The sequence below is a fragment of the Canis lupus genome, chromosome X (assembly GCF_048164855.1).
Source record: "Canis lupus baileyi chromosome X, mCanLup2.hap1, whole genome shotgun sequence".
Taxonomy (NCBI): domain Eukaryota; kingdom Metazoa; phylum Chordata; class Mammalia; order Carnivora; family Canidae; genus Canis; species Canis lupus.
In genome coordinates, this window is record NC_132876.1 from 85,304,510 (window position 1) to 85,318,951 (window position 14,442).

Consider the following 14,442-nt stretch of genomic DNA (forward strand, 5'->3'; position numbering starts at 1 on the left):
GCAAATATCTTCTCCCATTCTGTAGGTTGTCTTTTAGTTTTGTTGACTGTATCCTTTGCTGTGCAAAAGCTTCTTATCTTGATGAAGTCCCAATAGTTCATTTTTGCTTTTGTTTCTTTTGCCTTCGTGGATGTATCTTGCAAGAAGTTACTGTGGCCGAGTTCAAAAAGGGTGTTGCCTGTGTTCTTCTCTAGGATTTTGATGGAATCTTGTCTCACATTTAGATCTTTCATCCATTTTGAGTTTATCTTTGTGTATGGTGAAAGAGAGTGGTCTAGTTTCATTCTTCTGCATGTGGATGTCCAATTTTCCCAGCACCATTTATTGAAGAGACTGTCTTTCTTCCAATGGATAGTCTTTCCTCCTTTATCGAATATTAGTTGACCTATCAAGAAATTCTTAAAAACAAAATTGATCTGGAAGCACAAAACTTAGTTAATGCTACCCAATGTCATGATGGGTCAAGGACATTGTGGCTTCCTAAGTTAGAAAATGTCATATACCAAAATTTTAAATGGAGCACTTTCCTTTAAGAAAATTAAATACTTAGGTATGACTCTAAGAAAACATGCACAGGAATTATATGCTGAAACATACAAAATGCCAATGAAAGAAGATCTAAATAAATGGAAAGTCATGTCTTGTTCATAGATTGGAAAACTTACCATAGTAAAGATGACAGTTCTCCCCAGACTTATACCCACATGTAATAAAATTTCTATAAAAATCCCAGTTAGGGACCCCTGGGTGGCTCCGCGGTTGAGCATCTGCCTTTGGCTCAGGGCACGATCCTGGAGTCCCAGGATAGAGTCCCACATCAGGCTCCCTGCATGGAGCCTGCTTCTCCCTCCCTCTGCCTGTGTCTCTGCCTCTCTCTCTCTCTGTGTGTATCTCTCATGAATAAATAAACAACATATTTTTTTTAAATCCATTAGATTTTTTTTAACTAGGTAAAGACTATTCTAAAATTTATATGGAAGTGCAAAGGAATCAGAATGGTTAAAACAATTTTGAAAAAGAATAGAGCAGCCCGTGGTGTGGCTCAGTGGTTTGGCACCGCCTTCAGCCCAGGGCGTGATCCTGGAGACCCGGGATCGAGTCCCACTGCGGGCTCCATGCATGGGGCCTGTTTCTCCCTCTGCCTGTGTCTCTGCCTCTCTCTCTCTCTCTCTCTCTCTCTCAAGAATAAATAAACAAATAAATCTTAAAAAAAAAGAAAAGAAAAAGCATAGAGGCACCTGGGTGGCTCAGTGGTTGAGAATCTGCCTTTGGCTCAGGGCGTGATCCCTGCTTCTCCCTCTGCCTATGTCTCTGCCTCTCTCTCTGTGTCTGTCATGAATAAATAAATAAAATATTTAAGAAAAAAAAAGAAAAAGAAGAATAAAATGAGAAGAAACTGTCTACCTTATTTCAAGACCTATTACATGGCTAAATTAATCAAGACTATGTGGTATTCAATCAAGACTGTGTGGTATTCAATCATTCAAAAGGAATGAAATCTTACCATTCACAAGATGGACAGACCTAAAGGATATTTCATTAAGTGGAATAAGTCAGAAATACAAATACTATATGATTTCACTTATATGTGGAATCTAAAAAACAAGACAAATGAACAAACAAACAACAAGATAACAGAAACATACTCACAGAGAACTAACTTGTGGTTGCCAGAGGGGAAGGAGTGGGGGGATGGGTAAAATAGGTAAAGGAGACTAAGAGTTACAAACTTCCAGTTATAAAATAAATAAGTCATGAAGATGAAAAGTACAGCATCGGGAATATAGTCAATAATATTGTAATAATATTGTATGGTGACAGATGGTAGCTATATTTATCCTGGTGAGCATTTTGCAATGTTTATGATTGTGGAATCACTGTGCTATACACCTGAAACTAATATTATATGTCAACTATACTCCAATTTTTAAAAATAAGACTGTGGTATTGGTAGAGGGGTGGGCACACAGATCAGAATAGAATAGAGATTCTAGTAATAGACCCACACAAATATGTCAAACTGACTTTTGACAGAGGTGCAAAAGTAATTCAGTGGAGACATGATAGCTTTTACATCAAATGGTGTGGTAGCAATTGGACATCCATAGGCAAAAAATAAAATTTTATCTACATTTTACACCCTTTCTACAAAAATTAAGTCAAAAATGGATACAGACTTAAAGTGTAAAAATACAAGACTTTTGGAGAAAAAACAAGAAACAATTGTTGGAATCTGCAAAGCTATTCCCAAGTTAGGCAAAGAGTTCTTTTAGACTTGGTATCAAAAGAATGATCCACAGAAGGAAAAATCAACAAATTAGACTTCAACAAAATTAAAAACTTGCCTTGCAAAAGACTCTGATAAGAGGATGAAAAGACAACTAGGAGAAAATATATGCAAGTTATATATCTGATAGAGGACTTGTATCTTAGATATATAAAGAACTGTCAAAACTCAACAGTAAAAAACAACAATCCAACTAAAAAATGGGCAAAAACTGACCAGACATTTCACCAAAGAGGATATATAGGCAGCTAATAAGCACATGAAAAGATGTTCAACATTAGTAGTCATCAGGGACATGAAAATTAAAATGACAGTGAGCTATCCCTACACAACTATCCAAATGGCTAAATTAAACAACTGTGACAACACTGAACACTGATAAGGATGTGGAGAAACTGGATCACTCATACATTGCTGGAGGGGATGTAAAATGGTACAGTCCTTCTGAAAATAGTTGGAAGTTTCTTTAAAAAACCTAAACATATGGGCAGCCCAGGTGGCTCAGCGGTTTAGTGCCGCCTTCAGTCCAGGGCCTGATCCTGGAGACCCGGGATCTAGTCCCATGTCGGGCTCCCTGCCTGGAGCCTGCTTCTCCCTCTGCCTGTGTCTCTGCCTCTCTCTCTCTCTCTCTCTCTGTGTGTCTCTCATGAATAAATAAATAAAATCTTTTTTTAAAAAACCTAAACATATAGTTACCATATTTCCTAGCAATTGCACTATTAGGCATTTATCCCAGAGAAATAACAATGTATATTCACACAAAACCTCTACATGAATCTTCATGGTATTTATCTGCCCATATGTAGGTGAATAGTTAAATAAATTGTGGCATATCCATACCGTGGAATACTACTTAGCAATACAAAGGAAAGATCTATTGATACATACAACAACTTTGATGAATCTTCAAGAAATCATGCTGAGTGAAAAAAATCTAATCCCAAAAGGTTACATACTCTGTTATTCCATTTATATAACTTTTTGAAATGATGACATTTTAATAATAAAGGACAGATTAGTGATTGCCAGAAGTTAGAGAGACACAAAGGATAGGGGAAGAGTGAGTGTGATTATAAAAGTGCAACATGAGAGATCTTTGTAGTGTTGGAAATGTTCAGCGTCTTGACTATGGTGGTAGAGATTTGAAACTACATGCATGATGTAATTGTGGGAGATGTAATATATAGACACAAACATGCAACACATATATACAAACACAAATGAGTATGAGTAAAACTGGGAAAATCTGAATAAGATGATTACATTGTATCAATGTCAATGTCCTGGTTGTGATATATTATGATTTTGCAAAATATTATCATTGAATGAAACTGGGTAAAGTGCACAAGGGAGCTCATTATTTTTTCTTACAACTGCATGTGAATCTACAAATATCTCAGGAAAAGTTTCAAATAAATGATAATATAGACAGTAGGATCCCAGCTTTATTTAAAACATACACAGAGAAAAACTAGAGGATGATACAACGATCTGCTAACAATGTTTCAAGGTTGTGGAATTATGGATGATGTTTATTTCTTCTTTATATGATCTGAACTTTCAATAATATTCATGATGAACATCCAAAGATGGTGCTGTCAGAAAAATGAAGCATTTGATCTAAACATCAATATAACAATGTTTTAAAGAAATCTACAAAGAGAGACACCTGGGTGGCTCAGCGGTTCAGCATCTGCCTTTGGCTCAGGGTGTGATCCCAGGGTCCTGGGATCGAGTCCCACATAGGGCTCCCTGCATGGAGCCTGCTTCTCCCTCTGTCTGTGTCTCTGCCCCTCCCTCTGTGTCTCTCATGAATAAATAAATAAATAAAATCTTTTTTAAAAAAAGAAATCTACAAAGAGAAAGGTTGCAGTTAGGGAGACAAATTAGTTCTAGTAATATTTACATTCCACCAAAGATGGAAAGGAGAGAATTTTGAAATTCCAATATTATTTCTGCCACCCTGTAGGTCCGTATTTTTTTCATTTCTTTTTAAAGATTTTATTATTTATTTGAGAGAGAGAGAGAACACAAACAAGGGGAGGAGCAGAGGGAGAGGGAGAAGCAGACTCCCTGAGGATGCTGCACACAATCCTGGAACTCTGGGATCATGACCTGAGCTGAAGGCAGATGCTTAAGTGACTCAGCCATCCAGGCATCGCGGTCTGTGGTTTTTTTTCTTGGCTTTCAGTTTCTAATGACACCTTCTCTACTGAGTAGAAGACACAATTTACCAGGTCATAATGTTCAAAGGTCTAGTTTTTTAAAAAGATGATCGGTGGACTAACATTTCTGAGTTATTCTTGTTTGAAGTATAGGAGAAGAAACTAAAGAGATAGAGCTTACACGTGTAAATTAAGAAATGGGAGGATAAGTGGCAGAGTGAAGTTTGAAAAGTGAGACTAATAGCCCTGGTGAAAAGTATGTATGATATATGTAAGGCGGTGGTTGTAAGAAGTGGACAGAAGTGAACAGCCACAAGACATGTTAAGGAATAGGAATTTGATTGTATCAGTTGGGGAGTTTAATGCAGAAATTTTAATGCAAATGAGAGAGAAGGTGGGAGCCAAACAACCCAGTGAGGGACCCCAGAGATTGTCAATACTAAGAAGCTCCCACTACCCTCTGCCAGAACGACAAAAAATGAAGCTATGTTACTGACACTCAGAAGCAAGGATTGCCCGAGGAAGCTGGACAGTAGCTTGTCTGGCAAGAACTGAAGCCACAGACATAGCCACAGCTGGACAATCTTCCCACATCATAAAGGGTGAAAAAACACTCTAGCTTCTTTCTCATTCCCACCCTCCAATCTCCTACCAATACCAAGTCCAGTTGTAAGCCAGATGACTTGAGGGCCTGGGGAATGTAGGCCATAGGAGTCAACTCTCTAGGATACAGAGCATATTTGGGGAAGGGCAGGAAACAAATCTCAGAGAAAACAGGCCTAGGACTAGCATAGTCAATCTTCTTAGTTACTCCACATCCACTCGCCTCATTTATTTAACAAATTCATGCTTCTGCCAGACATGAGGCAACTACCACTCTACTGCTCTACTATAACTCACCAGCTCTCTCCAACAACAGGAGGAAGAAAGTTTCATTAGTCATTTTCCTATCTCAAGTCCAAGATTTCCAAGCATATGGAATCTCTCCTATAAATACTAGATGTAGGTCTTTGTAGTCTGGTAACCTACAAGTTAAATTACAAAGTGCTTACTACCAATGCTCCTCACATAAAATAGTAGGGAGAGAGAAATAGAATAAAATGAGAAATTATTGATTACTACATGCATAATGAAGGATGCCTAGCTGTTATAATCCTTGTTTCTATAACCGGTCATGTGGCCATAGTTGACCTTTATCACTTTCTTCTTCCACCACATATTTTATGTTACTCTTGCCCTTCAGCTAGCATCTTGACTTGGTTGCAGTTCTTTACCTAGTGGAGTGATCCAATTGTTCATTCCTGAAAGTTCTGAATCTTTGGAGGTCCTGTGCTTATTAGGTTGCTGTAGACTTTGGTTGACTTTTACTATCAGACACAGTACTAAAAGACGTCTTTATGAATCTCCTAAGTTTCAGACATAGTCTCCCCAACCAACCATCCCCGTTGTATAGCAACAACCAATTTCCCATTGTTAATCATGATCAATCAATCATCTCAGCCAATATAATCATTCCTTCTCTGCTTGTTGGCTCAGTGGAATGAGGAGCTCCAAATGCCAGGTGACAGTCTCAACTTTCAGTTAATAATGAGACTGGGCAGATGCAGTTTCTTCCTTGAGAAATTCTAGACCAGTAGAGTTGAAGGCTGTGGACAGGAAGCAAAAATGCTATCAGTGGATTATTAGATATAATAGTGAGAAAGGCCATTCCCACATCTTCCCCTTAATTCCTGGTCCCATGTATTTTGTGTAAGGAAGAAAGGAATATACCATATATTGATCACTGATTCAAAGAATATGCCACAACCTGAAGGCAAACATATCAACCATACAGAGTGTGACCTTCTAGTTGATGCCACAACTGAATCTTAATTAAGCCATTCCACAATTTTATCAGGCCAGCAGCCCTCAGTGATAGAGTACATGCCCAAATCAGCAAATAATAGTATTATTATTTATTACTGTACTTTCCATGCAATGAATATGTCCACAACAAGTATTGTTGTGTGTGATAACCTGATGGTGAACTAAGCATTCTATGGGCCCATAGATGGTGGCATTGAGAAGGCAAATCCATACTCATAATAGTAAGAACAAAGTGTGGTCCCTCCATGACAGTTAAGAATCAAGTATAAGAGACAGCCTGGGTGGCTTAGCGGTTTAGCGGGCCTTTAGCTCAGGGCCTGATCCTGGAGACCCTGGATCAAGTTCCATGTCAGGCTCCCTACATGGAGCCTGTTTCTCCCTCTGCCTGTGTCTCTGCTTCTCTCTCTTTCTCTCTCTCACTGTGTCTTCTCATGAATAAATAAATAAAATCTTAAAAAAAGAATCAAATGTAATCAACTTGTACCAAGTGACTGATTGGTTCTCCCAGAGAATGATGCCAGGTTGGAAGCTCATTGGTGCCAAATTGCTCCCAGATTTGGTGGACTAGGCATTCAGCAGCAGCAGTGACAGATCAGCTTTGGTAAGGAAAAATTCACATTTTTGAATCTTGCTAGTTTCCCATTGGATAAAAACCCAGTCAGAAGCTGGTTGACAGGGCAGCCCCGGTGGCGCAGCAGTTTAACGCCGCCTGCAGCCCAGGGCGTGATCCTGGAGACCCGGGATCGAGTCCCACATAGGGCTCCCTGCATGGAGCCTGCTTCTCCCTCTGCCTGTGTCTCTGCCTCTCTCTCTCTCTGTGTCTCTCATGAATTAATAAATAAAATCTTAAAAAAAAAAGAAGCTGGTTGACATTAGAGCCTGACAGATGTAGCCTGCAGGGTATCAATCTTCCTGAGTAGAAAAGAAAAGGTCTGGGAGTGATTCTGAAAGGAAATAGGCCCAGCTTACTGAACACAGAAAGCGATTTCCAAGTTTTCTAGCTTCAGTGACTGGGTGGATAACAATTCACTGAGCTTAGGATATAGGAGTTTAGGGGGATGTGTTGAGTATAGGGTGCCTAAAGGATGTCATAGTAAAGCTGCCAAAGACGTAGTCTGAGGTTCAGGAGAGAAGTCTGTGATAGAGATGTATAACTGGGAGTCAATAGAACCTTTGAAATCATGAGTGAGTGAGTTCACTCAGGGTCTGTGTAGGATGATCAGAGGAGAAGACCAGAGACAGCTTAGACATCATCAGCATTTAAGTGACTGGCAATGGAAGAGAAGGTTTTGAAGAAGTCAGAGTGGTGTCTTAGAAGCCAAGGGAGAAAAAGTACCAAGAAAAAGGGAGTGAAAAAAAAAAAGAAAAAAGAAAAAGGGAGTGACCAAAAAGATCTAACTCCCTCAAGAGGTCAAGTAGGATAAACCTGGAATGACCCCAAAGAAACTGAGCAATAGAAGGTCAATGATGGCTGTTTCCTGGCTAAAAGTTAAAATGGATGACCCCTTAGCCAAATCCTTCCTTTTCCTTCCATCCTTTCTTTCTTTCTCAGAACATTCGTCCCTCAAATTTGATCAATATGAGGTAAAATGACTTCCAACCTAAAGTTTAAGTGTACAAGCAAGAAAAATGATGCTCTTGATGGGGAATCTGGGCAGAGCATGTGACAGAGAGAGAGAAAAGCATAGGAGACAAGGATCTCTCTCACCATTCTCTCTACTGCCTACTAGAGAATGGAAAAGGCTAAACCAGCAAGTAATTCCTTGTTGTTTCTGGAAGTTGTGAAAATTATGGTCCTGTGGACCTGGCAAAATTTTTCTTATTAGAAATAGTGTGTGAGGGACTCCTGGGTGGCTCAGCGGTGGAGCGTCTGCCTTTGGCTCAGGGCATGATCCCACGGTCCCGGGTTCGAGTCCCACATTGGGCTCCCTGAAAGGAGCCGGCTTCTCCCTCTGCCTGTGTCTCTGCCTCTCTCTCTGTGTCTCTCATGAATAAATAAATAAAATATTTAAAAAAAAGAAATAGTGTGTGGGAAAAAAAAAGAAATAGTGTGTGGGAAGTATTTATTTTTTATTCCTGAAGAGTCAAAATAGTAACAAAATTTAAAAATATGTTAAAATAATTTTTTAAAACCACAGCCCTACCATTAATTTTAAAATGTTTTCTTTTATAGGTATACTTTGTACATGGTTGTTATCATAGCATATGATTTTTTTCCAAATTAGAGTCACAAAGTTTTTAAAAAGTTTAGAATTTTGCACCATCCCCTTGAAATCCTTAGGGAGGAAAAAAAAAAAAGAAATCCTTAGGGAGAGACACTTGGGTGGCTCAGTGGTTTAGCACCTGCCTTCTGCCCAGGACATGATCTTGGAGTCCCGGAATCGAGTCCCGAATCGGGCTTCCAGATTGGAGCCTGGTTCTTCCTCTGCCTATGTCTCTGCCTCTCTTTCTCTCTCTGTCCTTCATGAATAAATAAATAAAATCTTTAAAAGAAAAAAAGAAATCTTTAGGGAAATTTTGCTTTAAAAGCTGAGGGGATAAAAAGACTGAGAAATATGAGTCCTTAGAGATCCGGAGTTCATCTTATCCAACGCTTCATTTTAGAATGGGCTAAATTGAAGCCCAGAGAAGTAGAATGGATTTATTTAAAGTCAGGAGGTAATATATGGCAGGACCTTCTCTAGAACTCTTGTCTTTGGGGTCTAGTTTCCAGCACTCTTGCTACCATCATACCATGTCTCTAGCGGTAGTTTTGCTTAGCATAACCGTGATTGCATGTACACCCTATCTGGGAGATTGCAAAAATAGTTGCAATAGTCTGCAGCTCCTACCCTCATGAAATAGAGTTCATTTATCCATCCTCTGAATCTTGTGACTTGCTTTGACCATTGAATGCAATGGACGCAATGTTGTATAATTATCAGCATAAGCCTTAAGAAATCTCACAGCTTCTGTTTTCACAGTTTTAGAACTCTGAGACTATCACGTGTAGAAACTGGGGCTAGCCTGCTGAATGACAAGAGACAAAGGGCTCTGTCATCATCATTGCCCTGCAAACACCAGACACATGAATGAGGCTGTCTTACATCATCCAACCTTTAGCCATCCTGCCAGCAGAGCCTGCCCAGACCCGAAGAACTGCCTACCCAACCCATAGAATCAAAAGTGAAAGGATTGGTTGCTTTAAGGCACTAAGTGTGGGGATTTTTTTTAACACTGAAAAGTTAATGGGTGCATCCATTTTTTCATTGTGCTGATAACCCACTCCATTAGAGTAGATCATGCTTCATGCCTTTGGGTTCCCTTTTAAAAAAATGTTTTATTTATTTATTTATTTATTTATTTATTTATTTATTTATGAGAGAGGCAGAGACATAGGCAGAGGGAGAAGGAGGCTCCCTGAGAGGAGCCCAATATGGGACTCGATCCCAAGACCTGGGGATCATGCCTTGAGCCTAAGGCAGATGCTCAACCACTGAGCCACCCAGGCATCCAGTCTTTTGGCTTCTTAAATCAAGAAGCTAGGAAGTATATATATTTTTTCCTGTCTTAATTTTCATTTTATTATTTTCTTTTAGATATCTAAGCTTTAAAAGTCAATTTATAGAACAAATTTTTGGACATGTGAGTCTATGTACAGCTTTTTGCAGGCCATCTGCTTTGAAAAGAACCGTTGGTAAAGCCCTTTATTTTTACCAACAATCTCCACCTCTCCTGCCCACATCTCAAGGCATTCAACAAAGATCTGTACATATGGATCAAGGTGGTACTAAAGTGGTAGGAGTAGGGGGAGGGAGAGGAAGCCGTTCCACTGTAAGTTAGGACACAGCAGTGACTTGTTTTCTTAGTTTGACTCCAGCCTGGGGCTTTCTAAATAAGCACTGCAGAATCATCTCTCCAAGTGACGCACTGAGGAAAATGAAACAGAATGAATATATTCCTGATCTGGAGCATGGCAGATGAACAGGCTGAAAACTCCTACTCCCATCAAAGGCTCTAGGGATTTATTACTCATAGCTATTCATTTCCATGGAATCTTTAATTCGATACACCCTAACTCTTAATAAACATAAGCTTAGAGGAAATGTCTATATTTGATTGATTAGGTACTGAAATCACATGGACTTTCACCATCTAATGATCCAATCTTGTAACCACGTTTAATATTTAGTTCAATAAGATTGTATCAAACACTGAGTCTGGGGTCTTCAGTACAGCAAAACACTGAGCTGGACAATCTTTGAGTGTTGATATTACATGCCTATACTATCTCTCAGAAAGGAGAGGGTTAAGGGGATTATTGTCTTTTATAGACTTAGTCCCTATGATTATAACCTGGTCAATCAAGATCTTTTCTTTTTGTCATTTAAATACATTTCAAAGATAAGTCAAAAGTTTTTATTTTTTTTATTTTTAAAAAATGATTTTATTTATGTATTCATGAGAGACACAGAGAGAGAGAGAGAGGCAGAGACACAGGCAGAGGGAGAAGCAGGCTCCATGCAGGGAGCCCGACGTAGGACTCGATCCTGGGTCTCCAGGATCAGGCCCTGGGCTGAAGGCAGGCGCTAAACCACTGAGCCACCCAGGGATCCCAAGTCAAAGGTTTTTATTTTTTATTTTTTTAATTAATTTATTTATTTATTAATGAGAGACCCAGAGAGAGAGGCAGAGACATAGGCAGAGGGAGAGAAGCAGGTTCCTTGCAGGGAGCCTGATGTGGGACTCGATCTCCAGACCCAGGATCACACCCTGAGCCAAAGGCAGATGCTCAACCGCTGAGCCACCCAGGCGTCCCACAAGTCAAAGGTTTTTAGATTATAAAGTTTGTAGTAAGATGTTTCACCTTCTTTATTGTGTTCTAAGCCCACTTACCTTACTTGTTCTCCTTTTTCTCCACCAAGGTCCTCTAACAAGAGATAAGAAACAAAAATAGTCATACTCAATGACACAGATTGTAATTAACAATAACCATCAACTAAAAAGCTCTCTTCCAAACTCAAACTCTAAGAGGGATAAAAAATAAGAAGAAAACTTAATAATCAACAAAGGTTCATCTTTCAGGAATCATTATTTATCCAGCAGAAGGTTATTGAGTGCCAATCCTGTGCCAGACATGATGCAAGATTCTGAAGATCCAGAGATAAACAGGAAAGATCTTGATCTCACCCTTAGGGAATAGCCAGGTTGTCCTGGCCTCAGCCTGAGGCCTATACAGTTGACCCTTGAACATGGGGGTTAGGAGAATTCACTCCTTGTGCAGCTGAAAATCCATGTATAACTTTTGACTTCCCTCAAATCTAATTACTAATAGCCAATGGTCAACAGGAAGCGTTATCAATAACATAAATAGTTGATTAACATATATTTCATATCTTTTTGTTGTTGTTGTTTTTGTTTTGTTTTGTTTGGTTTGGTGAAAAAATTTATATTTAGATTTATAGCCAGCTGGACTCAGTTTAGATGATCCCAATTTTGTTGGCAACATCCAAAGCATCATAGTCAGGAGCCAGTTGAACATATGCTTTCTTCTCTCCATCAGGCCTGATCAAGGTGTTGACCTTGGCCACATCAATGTCATAGAGCTTCTTCACAGTCTGTTTGATCTGGTGCTTGTTGGCCTTGACATCCACAATGAACACGAGTGTGTTGTTGTCTTCTATTTTCTTCATGGCTGACTCAGTAGTTAAGGGGAACTTGATGATGGCATAGTGATCAAGCTTGTTTCTCCTGGGGGTGCTCTTTCGAGGATATTTGGGCTGCCTTTGGAGACGCAGGGTCTTGGGTCGTCGGAATGTAGGTGACAGTGCGGATCTTCTTTTTTTTGTGACTGTGCACGCCTTTCAGCACCGCTTTCTTAGCTTTCAAAGCCTTTGCTTTGGCTTCGGCTTGGAGGGGCAGGGGCTTCCTTCTTCGCCTTCGGCGCCATCTTCGTGAAAGGACTATTTCATATCTTATATGTATTGTATAATGGATTCTTATGATAAAGTAAGCTAGAGAAAAGGAGATGTTATTAAAACATCATAAGGAAGAGAAAATACATTTACAGTAGGCAGTTAAAACCTATGTAGTTCAAGGGTCAACTGTATTTCTTCTAGTTTCATCTTTCACCTCAGCTATAGGTCTGTATTAAGAGAAAAATTGCCTAGTGATGTGGTTTCTTTACAAATAGTAATAATAACAATATTAGCAGCAGCAACAATAAATAGCACACAAACTGTTCACTATTTGCCAAAAAGTATTCTATGCAATTTCATACATTAAGTGATTTAACCTTGAATATTTTTTTGAGGTATGATCTTTTTTAAAGATTTTATTTATTTATTCATGAGACACACACACAGAGAGAGAGAGAGAGAGACAGAGACAGAGACACAGGCAGAGGGAGAAGCAGGCTCCATGCAGGGAGTCCGACGTAAGACTCGATCCAGGGACTCCAGGATCAGGCCCTGGGCTGCAGGCGGCGCTAAACCGCTGAGCCACCCAGGCTGCCCTGAGGTACGATTTTTATTCCTTTTATTATACAGATGAGAAAACTGAGGTAGAGGGGAATTAAGTAATTATGCAGATTTAAACTATTCACTACACTGTTATTACTAAGGCAGAACATTCTAGAGAATTGTTATTTTTTTTTTTTTTTTTTTTTTTTTTTTTTATTTTATTTTATTTATTTATGATAGTCACAGAGAGAGAGAGAGAGGCAGAGACACAGGCAGAGGGAGAAGCAGGCTCCATGCACCGGGAGCCCGATGCGGGATTCGATCCCGGGTCTCCAGGATCGCGCCCTGGGCCAAAGGCAGGCACCAAACCGCTGCGCCACCCAGGGATCCCGAGAATTGTTATTTTTTAACAACAAGGGTTAAAAGAAAATGTGATGGTGTTGACCTTGAATTAATTAATGAATTTGGATGTCGAAGTATATCGTTCTCTAAGCATTCAGCCTAATTGAGATTTAATAATCTAGCCTGAATATTTTCCACCTAATGAGATGCTCACATCCAAAAGAAAATACACTGCAGCATGTGTTGAATTTTCTTAAAAACTGCTGCTGATTTATAATCAGTCTGTCTAATTCTCTTCTCAGGCTTTTAGCCTGTAAGCTAGGACATCTGTTTCTATATTAAGGTGGGATATCAGGTCCCACATATTCCCAGAGGAAACCAGGGGAATTTGGCCAAGCACTTACTAGAATTTCCTTGTGGGCACCTTCTTCTACGTATATGAAGATTCTGAGCCTAGGGCTTTTCATTAGCCCAGTTTCAATGATTTACTCCATTGCCGGAGCACATATCAGATGAACCTTCTGATATGTTATGTTCTGTCTCTTGTATGTATGTGTGTGAGTACCTGAGACAGGTAGATAGACTCTCTGGAGTATGTTTTGCCTAAACTTACCCTGGTCTTCTGGAAATAGCTGCAAGCCTTCAACTGATGCCTGGGGCAAAGAGCATTCTGAAGCAGAGGTAACAACTGCCTATTTGTTGTAACAGGCAAACTAGCACACTAACAACCCTTGTTTGACCCCAAAGACACAGAAGCAACATATCTCTCAAAATTAAAGAAAACTTTTAAAAATAGCAATGATGATGTTGACAATTACAGTAGTAAGTGATATTTATCGACCTCTTATAATTTGCTGGGCTCCATGCTAAATGCTTTATAGCACTTATAATCTCTTTTAATTTAAATCTAATAATAATTCTCACTCCAAAAGAATTTTAAATAGCCATTGTTGCAAAGTTTTCAAACTTTGGTATGTGTAGAAATTATCTGGAAAGCTTATTGAAAATGTAACTTCCCAAGCCCCACTCTGGAACATTTGATTCAATAGGTCTGAGGAGTAGTCCTAATACTTTTTACTTAAAATAACAGAAAACTGGTTAAAATGATTGCTATCAATCAATCCAATTAAGCAAATTGCTATAGACTGATTGTGCCCTCCCCAAATTCATATGTTGAAATCCTAATTCCCAATGTGATAGTATTTGGATGTGGGACTTTGGGAAGTGATTAGGTCATGAGGTTGGAACCCTCATGAATGGGATCAGTACCCTTATAAAAAAGATCCTAGAGCTCCCTTGCCCCTTCTTCCACCTAAGGACACAATGGGGCAGCCCCGGTGGC

The 14,442-nt window shown here is 39.4% G+C and overlaps 2 long non-coding RNA genes across 2 annotated transcripts in view; both read right to left on the reverse strand.

Annotated features, from left to right (window-relative positions):
- The window catches only part of LOC140628790 (uncharacterized), a 303,795-nt gene that overhangs the window by 162,621 nt on the left and 126,732 nt on the right, over positions 1-14,442 (reverse strand). The window lies entirely within an intron of this gene.
- Positions 3,715-11,259, reverse strand: LOC140627483 (uncharacterized). Its single transcript, XR_012026197.1, has 2 exons — positions 11,194-11,259; positions 3,715-6,098 (listed from the first exon to the last, which is right to left on the reverse strand). It is a non-coding gene; the product is annotated as an uncharacterized lncRNA (long non-coding RNA).